Below are 23,837 nucleotides of genomic sequence, written 5' to 3' on the forward strand. Positions count from 1 at the left end.
GATACCCCTTCCTTTAAGATGTATAGGAAGGAGATGCCTGGGTGGCTCAGTCGGTTAAGCGTCTGCTCAGGTTATGATCCCACAGTTCTGGGATCAAGTGGGATCAAATTCTGCATCGGGCTCCTGCTCAGCGGGGAATCTGCTTCTCCCTCTCCCTCTGCCTGCAGCTCCCCCAGCTTGTGCTCTTTGACAAATTAATAAAATCTTAAAAAAAAAAAAAGATGGACAGGAAGAAGGTAAGTTGTTGAGGATAAAGGAGTAAGAGAGCTAAAACTTGAAGTTAATTGTGCCTCATTGCCATGTGCCTCATTTTAGCTATTTGATTTATAATAATGGACAACTTAGGTTTTAGTTTTCTTACTGTGAGAAATTTCTTACTGTAAGAAAAGAATATTAATGCTTGCCTTAATTGTTTTATAGACTTCATGTGAGTTAAAAATGAAGAAAGTATATGTTAAAATGCTCTAGAAACTTAAAATCCTATACAAATCTGTAGCTTATTGTTAGTAATGTGTTTGAGAAAGTTTTGTGCTTTTGTATAGAGTATGTAAATTTTTTTTAAAAAGATTTTATTTATTTATTTGACAGAGACACAGCGAGAGAGGGAACACAAGCAGGGGGAGCGGGAGAGGGAGAAGCAGGCCTCCCGCTGAGGGGGGTGCCCAGTGCGGGGCTCGATCCCAGGACCCCGGGATCATGACCTGAGCCAAAGGCAGTCGCTCAACCAACTGAGCCACCCAGGCACCCCAGTTTTTATGAATTCTTAATGATTTGGTGCACCAGTTTTTAATTTATGCTTAGCTCTTTTCAGCCATCTTTCTGTGTGGCCGTAATGGTAGGTGTGAATGTCCTGGCAGATGCGCTCAAGAGCATTAACAATGCTGAAAAAAGAGGCAAATGCCAGGTTCTTTTTAGGCCGTGCTCCAAAGTCATCGTTTCTCATGGTGGTGATGAAGCATGATTACATTGGTGAATTTGAAATTATCGATGATCACAGAACTGGGAAAATTGTTCTGACCCTCACAGGCAGATTAAACAAATGTGGAGTGATCAGTCCCAGATTTGATGTACAATTTAGAGATCTAGAAAAATGGCAGAATAATCTGCTCCCATTCCCGCCAGTTTGGTTTCATTGTACTGACAACCTCAGCTGGCATCATGGGCCATGAAGAAGCAAGACAAAAACAAACAGGAGGGAAAATCCTGGGATTCTTTTTCTAGGGTTGTAATACACATGTGCAAATAAAATGCCTCAGTGGAAAAAAAAACTTTTGAAAAAACTAAACTTCAAGTTCTTATGAACTCTTAAGGATTTGGTGCCTCAGCTTGATTCATGCTTAGCTCTTTTCCACTTTATCTGTGTCCTTATGGCATATAGGTATAGTTTTTATATGTAGGGAGTCTATCACATTGTATTTAGTTAAAAAAAAAAAGGTTTGTATTGTGCTCTTTTTCTTTTTTTTTTCGCATTGTGTTTTTCTTAGCACTCTAGATTCCACTAGCATTTCCATTACTTTGCCCTTGCTTATCATCAGTCCTGGATTTCTGTTTATGATTTCTGGGTGCTGAGGATGACTGGAGAAACCATATAATTGAGCTGATTGTTCCACTACTGACTGATACATGCTGCTTAGTCTGATTTGGCCCTTGATGTTGTAGTTAATTACCATGAACATTTCTTGGGATATTGACTGTTTCTCATTCTCCGGACAGAAAAGTGCATGATATTGTTTCATTTTGTATCCCTGTTAATTTATTCAAATATATTTGAATGCCAGCTGTATGTCAGCCAGTATGCTAACAAGAAGAAAATATTAAGAGGGAAACAGTAACAGTGCCAAATACAGTACATTGGTATAGAAAAATAAAGATAGGAAAACTATTAATTTGACTTGGTAATTAAGAAGTCATGGTGATCCTAAAAGTATCAGTAGGGAGTTAAAGTGGAATCCCGTTATGGTTGGTGGAAGAGTAAATGGCAGGTGATAAAGGAGGAGGATAAAGAGAGGAGCCGGGGGAGGGAGTGGGGAAGGGAGCCAGGAGTGAGAGGGAGGCAGAGAGGGAGAGTTGGAGCGCCAGGAAGAAGGGAAGAGGGAGTGGGGAGAGGGAAGGAGAGAAAAAGAATAACTTCTCTGTGAGAAGGTTTGCTGAGAAGGCTGGATGGGAGCCAGGAAGGACTTAGTTTTTATGTTAAAACCTCCCCTTGTATATGGAAAGGTGCTAATAGGGAAGGAGAGGTTGAAGATTCAAGATATGGTGTGTCTGATAGACAAGATGTTGAATGAGGCCGAAAGCAGGTGGGAGTGATGATGTGGGTCAGGGGTGCAGATGGATGGGTTGGCTTTGTACAGGAAGAGGAACGCCTTATTTTCTGGGACTGAAATAAAAATAGGTAGGGAGATGTATGAATATAGATAAGGTTATAGGTAGGGAAATGGGGGTAGAGGGAGGGTGTGCCTGATAGTTTGCATATCTTTATAAGATCAGAAGCAAGGTTGGTGGTTGAGAGTGAAGGGCCTGGACGGGATAACTGGGGAGCTTGAGCTGAGAAAATGATTAAAAGAGTTGTGTAGGGGAGGGACGCCTAGGTGGCTCAGTCTTTTAAGCGTCAGATTCTTTGATTTTAGCTCAGGATATGATCTCAGGGTCATGGGATTGAGCCCCATGTTGGGCTTCTCACTCAGTGGGGAGTCTGCTGGAAATTCTCCTTCTCCTTTTCTCCCCCCCAAATAAATAAATAAATCTTTAAAAAAAAAAGAGTTGGGGCGCCTGGGTGGCTCAGTTGGTTAAGCGACTGCCTTCGGCTCAGGTCATGATCCTGGAGTCCCGGGATCGAGTCCCGCATTGGGCTCCTTGCTCAGCAGGGAGTCTGCTTCTCCCTCTGACCCTCTTCCCTCTCGTGCTCTCTATCTCTCATTCTCTCTCTCTCAAATAAATAAGTAAAAATCTTAAAAAAAAAAAAAAGTTGTTGAAGGGAAATGGAAGAGGGAATTTGGTAAGTTTATTTTAAAGGACTAAGGTTGGAAACTTTATATTGTTATCAGTGTATCTAGTGTGTTTTTCTTTTTCTTTTTTTTTTTGTATGTGGCGGGCAGCAAAGCAAGGTTTATTGAGTGATAGCAAAGTGATAGTACAAAGATCCCAAGGAGGGAGGGGACCCGAGAGGGTTGCCCAAGTGTGATTTTTCTTTGGAATGTCTCACTACCCAGAAACAGTATTGACCTGCTGCTGTGGTTTTGTGGTCAGGTTCAGAGAAGGCAGTGCAAATATGAAATTGCTGCTAAGAAATTTAGATGTTCTACTATGGGGTCTGGATTGGGGGGAATCAGAATCTGAGAGACAGGAGGTTTCTATAAAGTCATAGTGAGTATGGTCAGAGTAAGATTTTTGTGAGCAATTAGAATAATCAAGGAGGAGGAGTTTTAAATGACAACAAGATCTAGAGTAAAGAGGGATGCCTGGGTGGCTCAGTTGGTTAGGCGTCTGCCTTCGGCTCAGGTCATGATCCCAGGGTCCTGGGATCGAGCCCCAATCGGGCTCCCTGCTCACTGAGGAGCCTGCTTCTCCCTCTGCTTGCCACTCCCGCTGCTTGTGCACGTGCGCGCCCTCTCTTTCTCTCTCTCTGATAAAATCTTAAAAAAAAAAAAAACTACCGTAAAGAACTGAAGAATAGGTTCTTAAAGTAGAGTTGACCTAAAAATCTTTGTAACCAAAGAGGCCTGTGAATTCTAATGTGCAGTAATTGGATGGGTAATCTTCATGGACTTTGAAAATAATCCAGGATTATGATAGGAGGTTTAGTGGGAAAGAAGACTCTGAGCTAGGCTCTCAAGTCTTCAGTGAATGAGGAGTTACGACTAAAGGATCAGAAGATCCTAGTGAAGAGAAGATATATCTTGAATATGAGACCGTAAAGGAGGATGATCATGATCTAGAAGTTTCAGTAGAAAGGCAAGTGAGTGCCAGTCATTCCTGGCTCTGTGGAGGTATGGACTGCAGTAGAGAGAGAGCTGTGAGAAAATCTTTATGGATAGAGAGCCAGGTTTAAGTCAAGGTAAATAAGTAGAAGGAGCATTGTTCATAAAGTTGAGGAAGCCTGGGGTTTGGTAACAAGAGAATGATTATTTTCTTGGGCATAATGGAAAAGATTTGAGCAAGTGACATTACAGAAGAAACCAGGGCTAAGGACATTTAGACAAGGAAGTTAGATCATGGTGGGGATATTACTGCCTTTGAAGGTTGGAAGTTTTTGATTGGGCTCTATTGTCTGAACTTTGACACAAGTTATTTTGGTATTGAAACTGGTTTAAAGTATATGACTTGATCTCACAGAGGTGGTAAAGTCTTTTATTTTATAGAATTAATGGCAAGGGCAACAAAGGCCATATTCTGGTGAGAGATTGATGTCCTCAGCAAAGTTAAAGTGTCCCTTGTTAAGTAAAGGCTCCCAGGAGGAACGTGGTCAAGGGCTGGTTGTGTCCAAGGACTCCTGTGATGCTTGTACAAGAGTTTTAAGCCTATGCCGGGGGGGATATGGTGACAAGGATTATTTTAGAATAGAGTGATTATCAGTTTAAAATTGAATGGCTTGTGTATGTGAACTAGAAGCAAATGGAAATTAATATTGTTTCAGGTTGTTGGGATATGGGTTAATTTTTTTATTTTAAAATGTACTAGAATTTTTGTAAAAATTAAAGAGAAATGTGAACCATGGATTTTTGGAGAGTTGCTGTATGAATTAAGAATCTTGGTTGCAAATGACACAAAACCCAATCCAGATTGCCTTAAAAAGAGAATACTTTATGTTACTGAAAAGTCTAGGGAAAGCTGGCTTCAGGTATGGCTTTTATAGTTTAGGTGATGTTACCAGGACCTAGTCTCTTTTTTTCTCAGAACTCAAATCTGCTCTCCACTGTTTTGATTTGATCTTTAGGTTTCATATGGCAGCAAGGTAACTGAAATAGCTCCAGTTGCTGTCTTTTCAGTTCAAGTGTAGTAGAAAGAACTTCTCTTCATCCAACAACTCAAACAAAAGTCCCATGCTTGACTGTCATTGACAAGGTGAGCCATGTATCCATGTGTTACAGCCGGGGGAATGTGATGCCCTGATTTACTTGTATGTAGGTCACTAGTATTTACAGGTTTGGATCAGTATCTCTTGTTTTGGACCCTTTTATATACAGAGGAATAGTCATATATGTCTGGATTTTCCTCTAGGTCTAAATTGCTTCTTAGAACAATCTGGGTATCTGAGATTTTAGATTATTTAGTACTTCTACAACAAATGAGGTGAGTCCTGAGCTTTGTGAAAGGCACCATTTGAGGTACTTTTGGCAATTCTAAGTTGAATAAGCCTAGTCTTTGTTTTCAGGAAGGTGAGTGCTTAGAAGGGTTATTGGTGTGTGTTATGCTTCTTTCCATATTTGGATTTCTTTAAGAACTGGATGTTCATTACACAGGTCCACATGGTGAAAGGGAGCCTGGAATGCCATAATAATCCAGGATGAGCAGTGTGGATCCATACTTCAGAGAGACTAGAGTGAAGTTAGGGAACTGTAGGGATCCACTGAAGCTATAGAGAATATGTTTTCTTACAGCTTTTTCAGCATGTGAATTTGTCATGCTTCCCCTCCATTAAGGTTTCTTTTCTTTCTTTCTTTTTCCTCCTACTCTTCTTCCCCCTCTCCCTCCCTCCCTCCCTTCCTTCCTTCCTTTCTTTTTCTTTCCTTTTCTTTCATTTTTAAAGTAAACTCTCCGCTCAACGTGGGTCATGACCCTGAGATCAGGAAGCTCGTGCTCTGCCTACTGAGTCAACCAGGTGCCCCTGCATTGGGGTTTCTTAAATTTTTTTTTTTTTTTTTGAACTCTGGTTATACCATTCCTGTCTCATCCGTGCCCTGACTTCATCCTCTTCTGTGTATATGCTTTTCCTTACCTTATGGTGTCATCTCATGTATGGTCTGTGTTATCTTAAGGCCTCTTTCTGGCAATTGGTTCAGATTCTTTTCTTGCTTCCCACCTGCCCAAGTCCCTCCTAGTACTTCCCATTCTATTGAGAGAAGGCGTGTATTTGCATCTAAGAGAGAGAATCTGTCATACCTGTTGGGCTAAGCTCCTGGCAAGCTCTTTCACCCTGGGCTGATGGCCATTCTATAGTACTGGTGACCTTTGGGTCAGGTGCATGCCTCTGTACCAGGATCATGTGGTACTTATAGGGAGATTAGGAGAGAACACGAAATGAGAGGCCACCACACAGGTCTTTAATATGCAGAGGACTGTTGGTAGAGCTTTTACCTTGAGGGGGAGCTGTGATTTTGTTGACCCATCTGGTGAGAACTAGATTGCTTAGACGACCTTGTTTACCTCAGCAAGGGCATCTAGATAGGTTCCATAAAAGCACTAGACTTTTAAGAATGAAAGGATTTCTGTATGAGGAGATTAGGGAGAATGATGTTGATAGACTATGAAGACAGGGAGAAGATGCTAAAGCAGTGGAAATTGTAAATGCAAAAGGTTCAGGTAAAAAACGTGTGGGGCATATTTAGTCCAGCGCACAGTAGTAATGAGAAAGTAGACGAATCCAGAGTATTGAGGTCTTTTTATACTCAGCTAAGGAGTTGAGGTGCAACATGATGTTCATTGTTCAGTTGTCTTAAAATTCTCACTACCTTAAAATTACTGTGAGTATTTACAAATGAGTAAAGTTCAGTCTAGAGAAGTGTTGTAATGTTTTTTTCTTGTAGTTAAGATTGCATAATATTTGAATCTTAATTTTGTGACATTAGTATTTGTTTATTTGTAAGACTTACGTGATTTTCAAAAACGTTTTGAGATATAATTCACATACTATAAAATTAATTTAAAGCATACAGGTCAGTGGTTTTTATTATATTCACAGTTGTGTACCCATTCTTTTTTTTTTTAAAGATTTTATTTATTTATTTGACAGAGAGAGAGACAGCGAGAGCAGGAAGACAAGCAGGGGGAGTGGGAGAGGGAGAAGAAGGCTTCCCGCGGAGCAGGGAGCCCGATGTGGGACTCGATCCCAGGACCCCGGGATCATGACCTGAGCCGAAGGCAGACGCTTAACAAGACTGAGCCACCCAGGTGCCCCTTGTGTACCCATTCTTATGGCCAGTTTTAGAATGTTTTCATAACATCAAAAAGAAACCTTATTCCCATTAGCAGTCACTTTCTATCCGCCCGCCTGTAATATCCCCAGCCCTAGGCAACCAGTATTCTACTTTGTGTCTCTATAGGTTCATACAATATGAGGTCCTTTGTGATTGAATTTCACTTATAATGTTTTCAAAGTTTATCCATGTTGTGCCGTGTATTGGTACTACATTTCTGTTTGGGGCTAAATAATATTCAATGCTTTGGATATATACCATATTTTGTTTATCCGTTCTTTAGTTGGTGAACATTTGCATTGTTTTCCCTTTTTGGCTACTATAAATAATACTAATAGAAACATTCATATACATTTTTTTGAGTATGTGTGAACATATTTTCATTTTTCTTGAGTATATACCTAGTAGTGGAAATATTGGGTCATATTTAACCTTTTGAGGAACTGCCAAACTGTTTTCCAAAGCATCTGTACCATTTTACATTTTCACCCAACAGTATGAAAGTCCCAATTTCTCCACGTTCTTGTCAACACTTATTAGTATCTGTCTTTTCTAACTTATTTTTTTGAAGATTTATTTATTTTTTTTAGAGAGAGAGAACGAGTGTACAAGAGCAAGCATGCACAAGTGGGGGGAAGGGCAGAGGGAGAGAATCTCTAAGCAGGCTCCCCGCTGAGCACGGAGCCCACTGCTGGGCTTGATCTCTCTACCCATGAGATCACAACCCCAGCCAAAACCAAGAGTCGTCGTTCAACTGACTGAGCCACCCAGGCTCCCCGCACTTAAAAAAGAAGAAAAGATTTATTTATTTATTTTAGAGAGTGTGAGAGAGCAGGAGTGCACGAGTCGGGGGAGGGGCAGAGGGAGAGAATCTTAAAGCAGATTCCCTGCTGAATGCAGAGCCCAACATGGGGTTCGGATTCCACGACCCATGAGATTATGACCTGAGCCAAAACCAAGAATAGGTCACTCAACTGACTGAACCACCCAGGCGCCCCGTCTTTTTAATTATAGCCATCTTAGTCTGAGGGAAGTAGCATCTCACTGGGGTTTTGATTTGCATTTCCCTAATCACTAATGACTTTTAGCATATTTCCATTTGCTTTTATTGGCCATTTTTGTATATCTTGTTTGGTGAAATGTCTGTTCAAGTTATTTGAATTGGCTTGTTTTTTTTTGGTTATTGAACTGCAAGAGTTCTTTATGTATTTTGTTTATTTGTATATGGGTATATACATGGATATATACATGGATACAAATCAGTATCCATGATTTGCATATATCTTTTCCCATTCTGTGGATTGTCTTTTTAATATCTTAATAGGGTCCAAAACCCAAGGTCATGAAGATTTTCCCCGTTTTCTTCTAAAAGATTTATAATTTTAGTGCTTATGTTTAGATCATTGATTTGTTTTGAAGATTTTATTTTTTTAAGTAATCTTTACACACAACATGGGGCTCGAACTCAAAACCTGCAGATCAAAAGTGGCATGCTCCACCAACTGAGCCAGCCAGGTGCCCCTAGATTATTGATCTGTTTTGAATTAATTTTTGCATGTGGTATGAGATAGAGGTCCACCTTCATTCTTCTGTATGTGTATAGCCAGTTGTCTCAGAATCACTTGTTGATCTTCTGTGATTTAATAAAGTATTTCTTCAAACTTTGGGTAGTAGGACATTTCTTCATACTTCATAAACTGGCATAAGCTCCCATTCAAAATATTATCATATGAAATGAATATAGAAGATACTATTAGTGTTGGAATATTATGGTTGTAAGGTACCATAGAGATTTTGTTCAATCCCTCTCATTTTATAAATGTGGAAGCAAAGACCTAGAGAAGTTAATTGATGTCTAAGGCTGTATAGCTATTAGCAATAATGCTTTAACCCAAGGGTTAGCAAACCTTTTCTGTAGAGGACCAGAGAGTAAATATTTTAGGCTTTGTGGGGCAAGAGGCAAAATAAGGTATTATGTAGGTTACTTTTATAATTAAAAAAACAAATTTCCACAAATTTTTTATTAGTGAAATTCAAAATGTAATTATAGAGTCTCTCTCTCTCTCTCTTTTTTGTGTAATACCTACCGATGAGAAAAATTGATTTCTTTTTTGGGAGGAGAACATTTTATTTGATGTTCAAAATTAGTGTTCCTTAGCATCAAAACTGATTGGAAATGTTCATCTGTTATTGTTAATGTGTTTGAAGTTTTGTGTTTGTTTGTTTGTTTTTTTAAGAGACAGAGAGAGAGAATCTTAACCCTCCTTGGTGCTGGGTGTGGAGCTGGTAGCTGGGCTTGATCTCAGCAACCCCGAGATCATGACCTGAGCCAAAATTAATAGTTGGATTCTTAACCAAGTGAGCCACCCAGGCACCCCTGTATTTCATCTTTGAAAATGTCTTTTACATAGAAAAAGTTACTGCCAAATACTGATAGTCAGTTTGCAAGCATGTTTCTAATTGAGCATGTACATTGCTTGGAAGGCATTTAGAGAACTGCTAGATTTTTCTCCTTGGTATTTGCCTTTTTGATATGACTTGCAGATTAATCACTTCAATTTAAGGCTAGGTAGAAACCTTCAGCTGCACAGGCACGGGTAAATAGATTTTGAAATAGGGAAATATACTTTCATTTGTACTAAGGTCTGAAAAACCCTGCTGAAACTATAGTTTGAACTTGGAACATAGATCTGTTATGAATTTGTATAGGAATGGGCATCTTTTTTACCCTTTTTTTCCCATTTCAGTTTATTGAGATATAATTGACATAAAGCACTATTGAGATATATATATATAATTGATATAAAGCACTATTATTGTAGAGCCTAGTGACTTACATATATTGTGAAGTGATTACAATGGTAAGTTAACATTCACCATCTCGTATAGAAACAAAAAAACAAAATGGGGGGGAAAAGTCTTGTCTTTTTTTGTTTTTTTGTTTTTTTTTACTTGTGATAAGAGCTTTTAGGATTGAGGCTCTGAGTAGCTTTCAAATAAACCTGTAGCAGTGGTAACTACAGTCATCTTGCATATTACATCCCCCCAGCACTCATTTATCTTATAACTTGAAGTTTCTACCTTTTGACCACTTTCACCCAGTTACACTACCCCCACGACTCCCTTGCCCCCTGGTAACATCAGATCTAGTCTCTTTTTCAATGAGGTGTTTCCCCCCCCTCGTGTGTGTGTGTGTGTGTGTGTGTGTGTGTGTGTGTGTTTAAGGATTCCACATATAAGTAAGATCATACAGTATTTGCTTTTCTGTCTAACTTACTCATTTAGTGTAATGCCCTCAGGGTCCCTTCATATTGTTGCAAGTGGCAGGATTTCTTCCTTTTTTATGGCTGAATAGTATTCTATCATGTATGTATGTATGTGTGTGTGTGTGTGTACACAAATATATATCATATTTTCTTTTATTCATTTGTTGATGAACACTTAGGTTGCTTCCATGCGTTGGCTATTGTAAATAATTCTTCAGTGAACATGGGAGTGCAGGTATCTCATCCATACAGTGATTTTAGTTCCTTCAGATATATATCCAGAAGTGGAATTGCTGAATCATATGTAGTTCTGTTTTTGGTTTGTTGAGGAGCCTCCATAGTGTTTTCCATAGTGGCTATGCCAATTTAGTGTCTCACAGTAGTGCACAAGAGTTCCCTTTTCTCTACATTCTTGGCAGCTTTTGTTATCTCTTATCTTTTTGATGATAATCATTCTAACAGATGTGAGGCATGGGAGTGGACACCTTGCATATTAACTCTTGACAACATGATGTATATATGTAGCTTGACATTACTTGTGATTCAAACCATGTTAATTTTCATTTAAAGGACTTTGTTGCAGTCCTTTTAAGTTTTGCACATAATCACCTTTGCCTTTTGATTTTAGGTTGATTTCATTGAGAAACATTATCAAGTCTGTAGGAAAAGTTAATTTCCAAAGCTATTTTAGTGTTCAATAATAGTGTTTGAGGGTGGTTCTCCTCGATCAGAAAAATTTCAGCTAGAAAAAATTGCAATAAAGCTTTACCACTGCTAAGTCTGCCAGCTTCTTAGTGGTAAGGCAAATCAGGATATACATCTTCTTTTTCTGACAAAAATTAATGGAATCAAGGATACTTAAGTCCATGAGAGCAAAGTTAACTTTTTTTTTTTCAGAATTAACTATTGAGGCTACTAGTTGAGTAACACATGATAGTCATGTTTTCTGCAGACTGTTTTCTGATAAATACTGCAATGAATAACCCTAGGCTTGTTTAAACACCCTACATTTTCACGAACTTTATAAATTTGTCCAGTTAAGACTTTTTTTCTGCCCATACGTATTTTTACCACTATCAGTTATAACACATCGTAGCAGATTCCACTTCAGATTGCACTGAATTAGTGTTTTCCCAGAATCTTTGAAAATATTCTTGCCTGTTGTTGTTCCATGCAGATTTTTTAGGCTAATTTTAATTACTTAGTTCAAACGTGTATTAACTTCTCAAATAAATGGTAATAACTGAGAAGTATTGGTAACTCCTATCAATTCATCAAGAGCCAAGAAAACACTCAAAATCATTGCCTTGATATTGTGTGATTATTTTATTTATTTTTTTATTTAATTCATTTAATAGTAATCTATACACCCAGTGCAGGGCTTGAACTCATGACCCTGAGATCAAGATTTGTATGCTTTGCTGATTAAGCCTTCCAGGCGCCCTCTTTCTTAACTGATAAACAAAATACTTTTTTTTGAACTACTGTCCTTACCAAAAGGCTTATAATCTTTTTTAAAAAGATTTTATTTATTTATTTATTTATTTATTTATTTGAGAGAGAGAGAGAGAGAGAGAGAGAGACAAAAACAGCATGAGAGGGGAGAGGGCCAGAGGGAGAAGCAGGCTCCCCGCCAAGCCGGGAGCCCGATGTGGAACTCAATCCTAGGACTCCCGGATCATGACCTGAGCTGAAGGCAGTTGCCCAACCAACTGAGCCACCCAGGTGCCCCAAAAGGCTTATAATCTTAAATAAATTTTATTTTTCTACATGCATTTCTTTGGCTTCCACAAACATGATTTAATTAATTCACTGTTGATAAAATGCTTTCCTTGTTTGGCTAACAAGTAAGCCACTAAGAAGCTTACTTTGACTGCATAGTCATTTTTATTTTTGTGAAGAAATTCAGCTGTGATGAGATCTACTATTTAAATTTTCTAATTTTTCTGACTCTGTTTTCCTGTGAATTGGAAATATTGTGATGAGTGCTTAGTCTGGTAATGTTGATGTATAAATAAACATAATGCTTTGTTATCTAATTTGATAGTAAAATTATCTATACCGTATTTAAAAGTATATTTGAGGCCCACTTTTTGTCTTCTTGTTTTGACTTGAAGGGTATGCTCTGGTAATAAAAAATAAAACATATGGCAGTAAGTATAGTGTTCGAAAAGCTGTCAAGTTATATAACTGCATCACTGTTATTTGTAGTTTTCTGAGCAGCAGTGTAAAACCATTAGAATGCCATATATGGTCTTGTAAATACTGAAGTCTGCCATTGTAAAAGCAGTCATAGACAAAATGTAAATAAATGTAGAAGTGTTTTAATAAAACTTTATTTATAGACACAATTGAATTATATATAACTTTATGAAATTATTATTATGGAACATTCCTCTTTTAATTTTTTCCCAACCATTTAAAAATCTAAAAACCATTCTTAGCTCATAGACTGAACAAAAACAGGCCCTAGTTGGCCTCTGTGGGCTGTAATAGTTTGCCAACTTTTTCCTTAATCCAAAAGAGTAAGTCTAATGGGAGGAACATCATGCTGATGGAGGTAGGTCTGTGAGAAAAATAAATCATTCTTGACATTTTGGAAACCCTTAAATCAGGGTTTGTGTCAAGATTAATATCAAGGTGATATTAGGAAAAAAAGAGAAAGATTGAGAGTTTATGTAGTTAGGTTTTTACTTATTTATTTAAGGAAAGAGTTGTACAATTTTATGTTTTTTGTGCACTGCCTGAAGAGCTCTTAGACTTCTGAGTTTCTAATCTTAGTTTTTTATGTGAAAATATTATATGAATATGAATTTTCTTTTTCCATAAGAAAAATGTGTGTAAGATTTTTGACCTACTAGTAAATCTAGAATAAATTAAAAAAAATGGAATGTACTTTTATCTTTGATTTGTAATTTTAATTTTGGCTGATTTTGCATAGGATAGGAAATAAAGTTTTTATTTTTGTAACTTCGTTTCCACATGTCTTTTTTTTTTTAAGATTTTATTCATTTATTTGACACAGAGAGAGAGAGAGAGAGAGCGCACAAGCAGGGGTTAGCAGCAGAGGGAGAGGGAGAAGCAGACTCCCTGCTGATCAGGGAACCTGGTGCAGGGCTCTGTCTCGGGACTCTGGGATCATGACCTGAGCCAAAGGCGGACACTTAACTGACTGAGCCACCCAGGCGCTCCCGTTTCCACAAATCTTAACAAATTATGAGGTTGTAGAAACTTTGATAGAGTGGTGTGAAATTATAAGTAGATGGAGTTTTATCCCCAGGGAGGATTCAGGAATGAATAGTAAGAGCCAGGTATGCTCTTACTATAGGTATGGTTCAAAATCCTTTACTAGGATTGAGTGAAAACCACATAATCCTTTGTTTCTTCGTATTGTGTGTTATGTCTGTGGTGATGATTGTTCATTCTTTATTTTTAATTTTTTAAAAATGGATTTTTAAAGATTTATTTATTAGAGAAAGCGCATGGGTGAACATGAGCAGGGGGTAGGAGCAGAGAGAGAAGGAGAAGCAGACTCCCCACTGAGCGGGGAGCCCCACTTGGCCTCCATCCCAGGACCCTGAGATCATGACCTGAGTTGAAGGCAGACACTTAACTGACTGAGCCACCCAGGTGCCCCCAAAAATGTATTTCTGAAAGAGAAGCTATTATAGCTTAATTGCTAGAGATGCATTAGATTAAATTAACACCTTAGAAAGACAAGAATCAGTACAAATGTAAGTTTATGTTTTTTTTAAGATTTATTTATTTTAGAGAGAGTGCATGCACATGCATGCAAGCAGGGGAAGGGGGAGAAGGAGAGAGAGAGAATCCTTAAGCCGACTTCCCATTGAGCGCAGAGCCCGATGTGGGGCCCGATCCCAGGACCCTGAGATCATGAGTCGGCCTAAATCAAGAGTCGGCCATTTAACCGACTGAGCCACACAGTTTGTTTTGATGAAGTTAAATGTGTACATGAAAGTGATTTTTATATATTTATTTGTTTTTAAGGGGCTTGAACTTATGATCCCGAGGTAAGACCTGAGCTGAGATCAAGAGTTGGATGCTTAACTGACTGAGCCACCAGGCACCCCGATTATTTCCGTTTTAAAGATGATGAAACTGGGGCACCTGACTGGCTTAGTTGGAAGAACATGGGACTCTTGATCTGGGGGTTGTGGGTTTGAGCTCCACGTTGGGTGTAGAGATTACTTTAAAATCTTTAAAAAAAATAGGGGCGTCTGGGTGGCTCAGTTGGTTAAGTGTTGGACTCCTGATTTTGGCTCAGGTCATGATCTCAGTGTTGTGGTACTGAGCCCTGTGTAGGGCTCCACGTTCAGCACAGAGTCTGCTTGTCCCTCTCCCTCTGCTCCTCCCCCAGCTCATGTACTCTCTCTCTCTCTCTCTCTCTCAAATAAATGGATAAATAAAATCTTAAAAAAAATTAAGATGGTGAAACTGAGGCACAAAGAAATTGAGTAATTTGCCCAAGTCGCACAATCAGGAGTGGTAGAGTTGGAGTTTATTGGGACTCTGGAATCTTTGCTCTTTACCATTTTATGTAACTGCTTTGGTGTATCTGCTGTTATCCTTCTTTTTCAAGCTTTAATTACTTAAATTGTGCAGTTTTAGGGCCTGCACTTTAGAGATCCTACTCAGAGAAGAACCGTTAGTCTTTGGGCCCTTGGTGTTTCTTCTATTTTTGCTGAATCTTTTTTGTTTTTAAAGATTTTATTTGAGAGAGAGAGAGAATGAGAGATAGAGAGCATGAGAGGGAAGAGGGTCAGAGGGAGAAGCAGACTCCCCGCTGAGCAGGGAGCCCGATGTGGGCCTCGATCCCAGGACTCTAGGATCATGACCTGAGCCGAAGGCAGTCGCTTAACCAACAGAGCCACCCAGGCGCCCTATTTTTGCTGAATCTTATCTGCCTACCGTCCCATCTCTTTTTCTCTTCTTTTGGTAGTGAGAGGTGGTATAGATCAAGGGTAAATAAAACTAGTGAAGTAGGGAAGCCAGGGGACATTTTAGTTTTGGCTCTTGAAAGAAAAAATTTAAAAAGGTTTTATATATATAATTACTGAAAAAATTAAGTTAAAGATAAATGTCTAAATATCAGAGATACTGCAAAACAAGTAAAATCAGAAACAAAAGCCCAGGACCTTAAATAACGTACTCTTTATAAATTCCAGTCTTTTCTCCCCTGTTCTTAGAGATGAACATTTTAGCAAGTAAATGTTGTATTGTGATCATTCCAGGTTACTGGAAAATTATTTTAATAATCTGTGTGTGTACATTGGTTAGCAGTGTATTTTTCATTCTGAATCACAAAAAGTTTGAGAAATACTTACATAGCATATATAATAACAAATTTATTTTTATTTAATTTTATTTTCTGAGTTCCATGCATACTGTCTCTCTTCCTGTATACTTTTAGTTCTTTAGATTTGTTAATCTGATTTGATGAGCTTCAGGTTTTTTTTTTTTTTTAAGATTTTATTTATTTGACAGAGAGAGACACAGTGAGGGAGGGAACACAAGCAGGGGGAGTGGGAGAGAGAGAAGCGGGCTGCCTGCGGAGCAGGGAGCCCGATGCGGGGCTGGATCCCAGGACCCTGGGATCATGACCCGAGGCAGACGCTTAACGACCGAGCCACCCAGGCGCCCCAAACTTCAGGGTTTTTTTATATGTTGATGTTCTCCAGAGTTACTTAGCTAGCTCCTCCTCTTTTATCTTTTAGCTCTGGAGGTTCTTAACTTTTTGGGGGTCATACACCCCTTTGAAAATCTTATAAAACTTAATGGATTCTCTCTAGAAAGTTGCTACTATATATACATTACACAAAAGTCTCACAGTTTTGGGAGTTTCATAGGTCATCCTCCCCCAAGATCGTTCATGGATTCCAGATTAGAGCCCCACCACCAGTTGAGCTCCCTGAACAATTTCATTCATTTTATTTTTTAAATTTTTATTTATTTATTTTTTTGGCAAGATTTTTATTTATTTAACAGAGAGAGAGAGAGAGAGCACAAGTAGGCAGAGCGGCAGACAGAGGGAGAGGGAGAAGCAGGCTTCCCGCCAAGCAGGGAGCCCAGTGTGGGGCTCGATCCCAGGACCCTGGGACTATGACCTGAGCTGAAAGCAGCTGCCCAACCCAACCGACAGCCACCCAGGCGCCCCTTATTCATTTTTTTAAAAATATTTATTTTAGAGCGAGAGCACAAGCAGGGGGAGTGGTGGGAGGGGGTGGGGAGAAGCAGGCCCACTGCAGAGCAGGGACCCCGATGCGGGGCTCGATCCCAGGACCCCAGGATCATGACCTGAGCTGTAGGCAGCTGTTCAATCGACTGAGCCACCCAGGAGCCCCAGCGTCATTTCTTTTAATTCTTCCAAATACATTGCTGATTTCCCAGTCTATATCTTCAGTGTGAGTCTTTCCAGAGCATTAGACCCTGATATCCATTTAATTCCTGGTCATATGGGTGTCCTGTTGCACTAGTCTACTTTGTTCATGGGCTATTTATTTTTTACGGAAGTATAGTTGACACAATGTGACATTAGTTTCAGGTATGCAACATAATGATTGGACAAATTTATACATTATGTTATGCTCACCACAAGTGTAGCTACCATCTGAATATATACTCTTTGCTATACCTTTTATTCTGGTGACTTATTCATTCCATAACTGGAAGGCTGTTCTCTCACTCTGCACTATTCTACTTTGTATTTTAAACTTACGAAATGGTGTATACTTTCTTGGAAACATTTTTTTGTTCTTCATCCTTTGACTCCTTGGTCATTAGGCTCTGTTGACTGATTGCTTATTCTTTGAGACATTTCTTTCCTCCTTAGCTTCTGTGATGTTATGCTCACCTATATTTCTCTTACCTCTGTGACATCTTCTCTTCCTCCTTCCTAGATTCTTCTTTTACTGCTTATCCTGTAAATGCCTATTTCCCCAGGGTTCTGACCTTAACCCTCTGATATCTGTCACTCTCTCTATATTTTTGGAAAACTTTTACAAATCCCTGGCTTCAATTACTTCCTAAAACTTTGTATATAGCTAAAGTTCACACCTTTATCACCAAATGCCTGTTAGATGTTTCCACTCAGACCAGTGGTTCCTAAATACTTGGGGGATTACATATCCCTTTAAGAATCTGATTAAAGCTATATCCTTCTCCCCGGAGAAGTACATAGGTACACCAAATTTTGCATACCCTTTTGGGGTGTTCATGCCTCCCACCCAGAACCCCTCCATGGACTCCTTAGAGGTCTGTGATTTTGTATATTTGAGAGAGAGCACAAGTTGGGAGTAGGGGGTAGGGGAAGGGGAGAGGAAGAGGGGGAAGCAGACTCCCTGCTGAGCAAGGAGCCCCACTCGGGCTAGGACCCTGAGACCATAACCTGAGCCAAAGGCAGATACTTCATCGACTGAGCCACCCAGGTGCCCCCAAACATTTGGATTTAAAATGTTTTAAATTGAGTGCTTCTAAGTGCCAGATACTATAATAGGTGCTGAGGGTATAATGTAGAGTTTAAAAAGGTTACATTCCTAATTTATAGTCTAGTTTGTACTGTTGGTGGGATGAAGAAGAGAGATAAGACAATGAAAGAATTACACAAATAAATATAAAAATTAGACCTGTGGTAAATTCTAGTAAGGGCAGGTATGTGGTGTTTTGACAGCATTATCATGGTCAGGAAGGTCAAGGATGTAGAGTCAACAAGAACATTTTGTGATTGACTAGATGCAAGGGGCCACATGAAGAAGAAATAGGTTTCAAGAATGAGTAGGTTTCTGATACGAGCAACTGTGTGCATACAGAGAGAAGTCTGATTGGTTTCTAGTTTCGTCATGGTCCACACCATTTTAAGCAGTGGCCACAGGTAATTTTCTTAAACCACATGAGTTTGAGTATGTCATATATCTTATTTTTTTTTAAAGATTTTATTTATTTATTTGACAGAGAGAGACACAGCGAGAGAGGGAACACAGCATGGGGAGTGGGAGAGGGAGAAGCAGGCTTCCCGCGGAGCAGGGAGCCGGATGCGGGGCTCAATCCCAGGACCCTGGGATCATGACCTGAGCCGAAGGCAGACACTTAACGACCGAGCCACCCGGGCGCCCCTGTCATATATCTTCTTATAATCCTTTGGATGGCTCTTCTTTTTCTACAAGATGAATTCCCAACTCTTGATTGCTAGCTGTATTGTATAATACGGTTCCCTTTGCCTTTTTTAGTCCTATAGCTTTGTTCCTCCACAGATCATGGGCATTTTTAATTGTAGCCATATTACAGTAATTGTGCTCCCTGAATGTGTTCCCTCTCTTGTTCCTTTGTCTTTACATAGGTTGCTTTCTCTTTGAAATGCTTTTCTTTTATACCCATCCTGCCTCTGCTCTTTGATACTTAGTAATTTGTACTCATTCTTCATTTTCTCTGAGAATTCTTTTTGGACTTCCTTAGTCTGATTTAGCTGCCCTTTGCTTGTGCTTCCATTGTACCCTGGGCAGAGAGCCCATCCTTACTAATAGGATTCCTTAGTTTTTGCTTCTTTATTGATTATTGGTTATATGATAATTGGTTGATAATTGATTGCAAGCTCTCGAGAGTGGGAATGTCTTGTCTTTGTGTTCCAAAATCTCTATGTGGTGAATGCTCAGTAAATGTTTGACTTGAGGAATTAAGGAATACTTTCTTCTTTTATATAGTGTGACTTTGTATAAATTGTTCTGTTTAGAATGCCTTCTTTGCTTTGTCAACTTCTAGACGTCCTTTAACACCAAGCCTTATTTGATACTTCAGTGACAGTTCCTCCTTCCATTGTGCTTCTGTAGCTTTCCTTTTCTTTACCCTGGTAAATATTTGACAGTACAGAGTAGAGATTAAGTGTCCATCAGTAGATGAATGGATAAAGAAGATGTGGTGTATATATGTGTATCCAAAACACACACAACCCATATACACAAAGACACACCATGGCATATTAGTCAGCTATAAAAAAAGAATGAAATCTTGTAATTTACAGTAACATGGGTGGACCCAGAGGGTATAATGCTGAGTGAAATAAGTGTCAGAGAAAGACAAATGCCATATGATTTCACTCATACCTGGAATTTAAGAACAAAACAAGCAGGAAAAAAAGAGACAAAAAATGGACTCTTAATACAGAGAACAGACTGGTGGTTGCCAGAAGGGGGGATGGGTGAAATAGATAAAGGAGATTAAGAGTATATTTGTATTGATGAGCACTGAGAAATGTATAGAATTGTTGAGTCATTATATTGTACGCCTGAAACTAATATAGCATTAATATAGTGTGTTAATTATACTTGAATAAAAAAATAAATGAGTGAATGTATATATATCATGAGCATCATGGAGTTGTAGATTGGATAAATATTTCCTAAGTGTCTGATTCCATTTCACAGGGTAGGTTACTTCTGCATGGTACTAGTCTTACCTGTTGCATTGACTTGTACTTCATTGTTCTCTAAAGGCAGCCCTATCTCCAAATTCTGGATAATTTATTATAGTTCTTTGTTTAGTGACTATGTAGATGCTACCTGCAATGCCTCCTTTTCTCTCTTTGTTAATTTTATTTCTCCTTCATGACCCGGCTCAAAAGTCCACTCTTCTTTTGTAACCTTCCTAGATTACCTAGGTTGTATGTGTTCTACAGTGTTCCTAGAAGGCTTTTTCCAAACTGCCACCAACAGTATTGCAATGTGATCATCCGGTCTCTTTACTTAGAACTTGAACTTCATAAAGGGACTTAATTTTATCCATTCCTTAACCCTGGTTCATTGCCTAGTTGGTGCTTAACAAAGACTTATTGAACTGATTGTATCCTTATTTATTTTATTTGTGTTTAGATAACTCAGAGAATGTTGGGTGGAACTAGTCTTGGGATGAAAAATACTGTCCCTGTATGATCTCTACAATTTATAGTCTCTATATAGGTAATTTGGATAATGCACTGCATTCAGGTTGCTTGAGTAATCTTTATATTTTCTATTTCAGTACAGCTTTCTCTTCTCCTTTAACAGGTGTTCCCTGCCCTCCAGTGGTTAGATCATGGTTAACATTTTTAGTCAAGGTAAAGGTTTTAAGATCCTTTTATGTTGTTTCTTTTTAAATCATATTTAAAATCCCATAGGTTAATTTTCAGATTAAAGAGTGCTGTCCCCCCCACCCCATTTTTCCCTTACGTCTGATATGCCTGAAGCCTAGCTTAATCTAAGTGTAGCTTGACCTGCCTCTTCTTTTGCCACAATGAGCTACCATGTGTCCCACAGTTTTTAAGTATGCAGTGATTAGTTGGGAGATTAACTCATTCTGACCTTGGTTCTTGGTTTCACTACATTGTTCTCACATAGCCCAATCAGGTTTCTAAGATTTTGCTACAATGCAAAAGCTATCATCTTGTTTTCAGAAACCTGCCTTCCCCCTCTCTCCCCAGCACATACTTGAAGTAGCTTGCTAATCATGTGGCTCTTCTTTAGACGGGACTGGAGTATCTTCTGTAGTCTGGTTTGGGGTATCTCCTGGCTAACATCTTTTCTCCTGTATTGTTATTGATGAGGAGAGGCTGACTCTTGATTTCTTGGCAAGGTGACTTATACACTGCTTTTTGTGTGTTATTTATTTTTTCAGAAACCAAGTCTTAGCTATCTAGGGAGTCTTGCTATATATATGGCTAGCCGTTATTTCTAAATACCTGCTGCAAAGTTTTGTTCTGTTTTCTTTTCGTAAAGATTTTATTTATTTGATAGAGAGAGCACGCACAAGCAGGGGGAGTGGCAGAGGGAGAGGGAGAAGCAGGCTTCCCACTGAGCAGGGAGCCCAATGCGGGGCTTGATCCCAGGACCCTGGGATCATGACCTGAGCCAAAGGCAGATGATTAACCACTGAGCCACCCAGGTACCCCGCTGCTGCAACGTTTTCAATAGTATATCATGAAATAAGGACAATGTAGTGAATTTTTCATCTATCTAAATGTATTCAAAATAAAAGACTATTACTCGTTATGAGATGTGTTCTCCCTAGATTTTTGGTCTTAAAATATCCATTATTATTTTTAAAAGATTTATTTGAGAGAGAGAGAGCGCGAGCGAGCAGGGTGGGGGGGGCAGAGGGAGAGAGTGACAAGCAGACTCCCTGCTGAGCAGGGGGCCTGACATGGGGCTTGATCCCAGGACCCTGAGATTATGACCTGAGCCAAAATTAAGAGTTGGATGCTTAACTGATTGAGCCACCCAGGAGCCCCTAAGATATCTGTCATTTTAAGAAGGAATGGTAATAGTAGGTGGCATACTTTGTAATATAAAACTTTGTTTTGTTTTCTTTTCTTTGGTTCTCGGTTTCACTACATTGTTCTCACATAGCCTTATCAAGTTTCTAAGATTTTGCTACAGTGCAAAAGCTATCATCTTGTTTTCAGAAACCTGCCTTATGATGGTCAACTAAATTTTACTGATCTATAATGTCCAGTAGTTTAGGAACTGCTGTGTTGACTGTCACTCATTTTCATGAAGCATTGTGGTACTTCATGTAAAGTAAGCATGACTTCTTTCATATGCATTTGTGGACAATTTCTCCGTGTATTTTTCTGTTAGAGGCTTCTTGATTTTTGCCTGATTCTAGCCTTGAAGGTTACTTGAATGTCTCCCAGTCCTCCTCTTTGGCCAGTAGTTCTACTTTCTTTTTATACGTTCTCACCTGTGTTTTAAATCTCTGTGCAGCTCTAGGCTTAGTTAGGTAAATTTCTTTTTTTAAAGATTTTATTTATTTATTAGAGAGAGAGAGAGCACAAGCAGCGGGAGTGGCAGGCAGAGGGAGAAGCAGGCTCCTCGCTGAGCAAGGAGCCTGATGTGGGACTCGATCCTGGGACCCTGGGATCATGACCTGAGCTGAAGGCAGATGCTTAACAGACTGAGCCACCCAGGTGTCCCAGTTAGGTAAATTTCTTCCTGTTTTTTCTTTTATGCTTTTCCAGATAAGGTGTTTCTTTTAAGGACTCAGTAGTACATTGACAACTTTCATTGTTTATGTTTCTTTTAGACCTGTTCTTTTTTTTTTTGAAAATTTTTTTAAGATTTTATTTATTTATTTGAGAAAGAGAGAATGAGAATTAGAGAGCACGAGAGGGAAGAGGGTCAGAGGGAGAAGCAGACTCCCCACCGACCAGGGAGCCTGATGTGGGACTCGATCCCGGGACTCCAGGATCATGACCTGAGCCGAAGGCAGTCGCTTAACCAACTGAGCCACCCAGGCGCCCCTAGACCTGTTTTTTTTTTATTTTGTAATTCATCTGAAACTAGCTTTTAAAACTTCATTTATGTTACTGATTTCTGACATTTTTTTTGAGGTCTTAGTAAAACAAACAAAACAAACCGTTACTAAGGTATCCTTTAATTCTGAAGATATTTACTGATTTTTTTCTTGTAGATGAGTATATGCAGATGGCAGTCTTCATTACAACTTGTTGCTTTTATTACCAGATGGTAAATTATAGAATCATAATATTTCTTTTTTTAAATGTTTCTTTCTTTTTTTTTTTTTTTTTAAAGATTTTATTTATTCATGAGAGACGGGGGCGGGGGGAGAGAGAGAGAGAGAGAGAGAGAGGCAGAGAGAGAAGCAGGCTTCCCGCCAAGCAGGGAGCCCGATGCGGGACTCAATCCCAGGACCCTGGCATCAGGACCTGAGCCGAAGGCAGACGCTGAACCATCTGAGCCACCCAGGCGCCCCGAATCATAATATTTCTTACAATGCAAAGAATCTGTTTGCCTTTGTTGATTTGCTAAGTAATATTCAGTTGAAAGTCATTCAGGCAAAAAGCAGTCAATAAGTAATTAGACTTTCCTAGGAAAATATTTTTTTTTTAAAGATTTTATTTACTTAATTGATAGAGAGAGACAGCGAGAGCAGGAACACAAGCAGGGGGAGTGGGAGAGGGAGAAGCAGGCCTCCCGTGGAGCAGGGAGCCCGGTGTGGGGCTTGATCCCAGGACCCCGAGATCATGACCCGAGCTGAAGGCAGACGCCAAACGACTGAGCCACCCAGGCGACCCTCCTAGGAAAATATTCTTCTCTCTTCAAGTATCTGTCAATAATATGTATCCATTTCTCTAAGGAGAAATAATTTGTGATGAGAGTCAGTGGTACTAGTTTTTTCTAATTAAAACTGCACCTCTTTGGCAAACATTGGTCAAAGCAGAATGCTTATTTGCATTTGTAACATGAGTGTGGTTAAATGTATAATGGTCCTGTTTTCCAAATCCCTAATTGTTGACAGTAAATCAGTATTTGATATTTGGACTTGCCTGGAAAACTGGGACCTATGGTTTCATAATCAGTTATTCAACAGATAGTATGTATTTGCTCTGTTCCAGACATGTGGTAGGCACTGGAATAGAGTGGAGCTAACAGTC

At 39.2% G+C, this 23,837-nt stretch overlaps 1 pseudogene; it reads left to right on the forward strand.

Annotated features, from left to right (window-relative positions):
- The first annotated feature begins 829 nt into the window (after positions 1 to 829).
- Positions 830 to 1,221, forward strand: LOC114201679 (small ribosomal subunit protein uS8 pseudogene; annotated as a pseudogene).
- The last annotated feature ends 22,616 nt before the right edge of the window (positions 1,222 to 23,837 follow it).

This window comes from Eumetopias jubatus, unplaced genomic scaffold (genome assembly GCF_037043125.1).
Source record: "Eumetopias jubatus isolate StellerSeaLion01/CBP00866 unplaced genomic scaffold, mEumJub1_p1.0 scaffold_7, whole genome shotgun sequence".
NCBI lineage: Eukaryota > Metazoa > Chordata > Mammalia > Carnivora > Otariidae > Eumetopias > Eumetopias jubatus.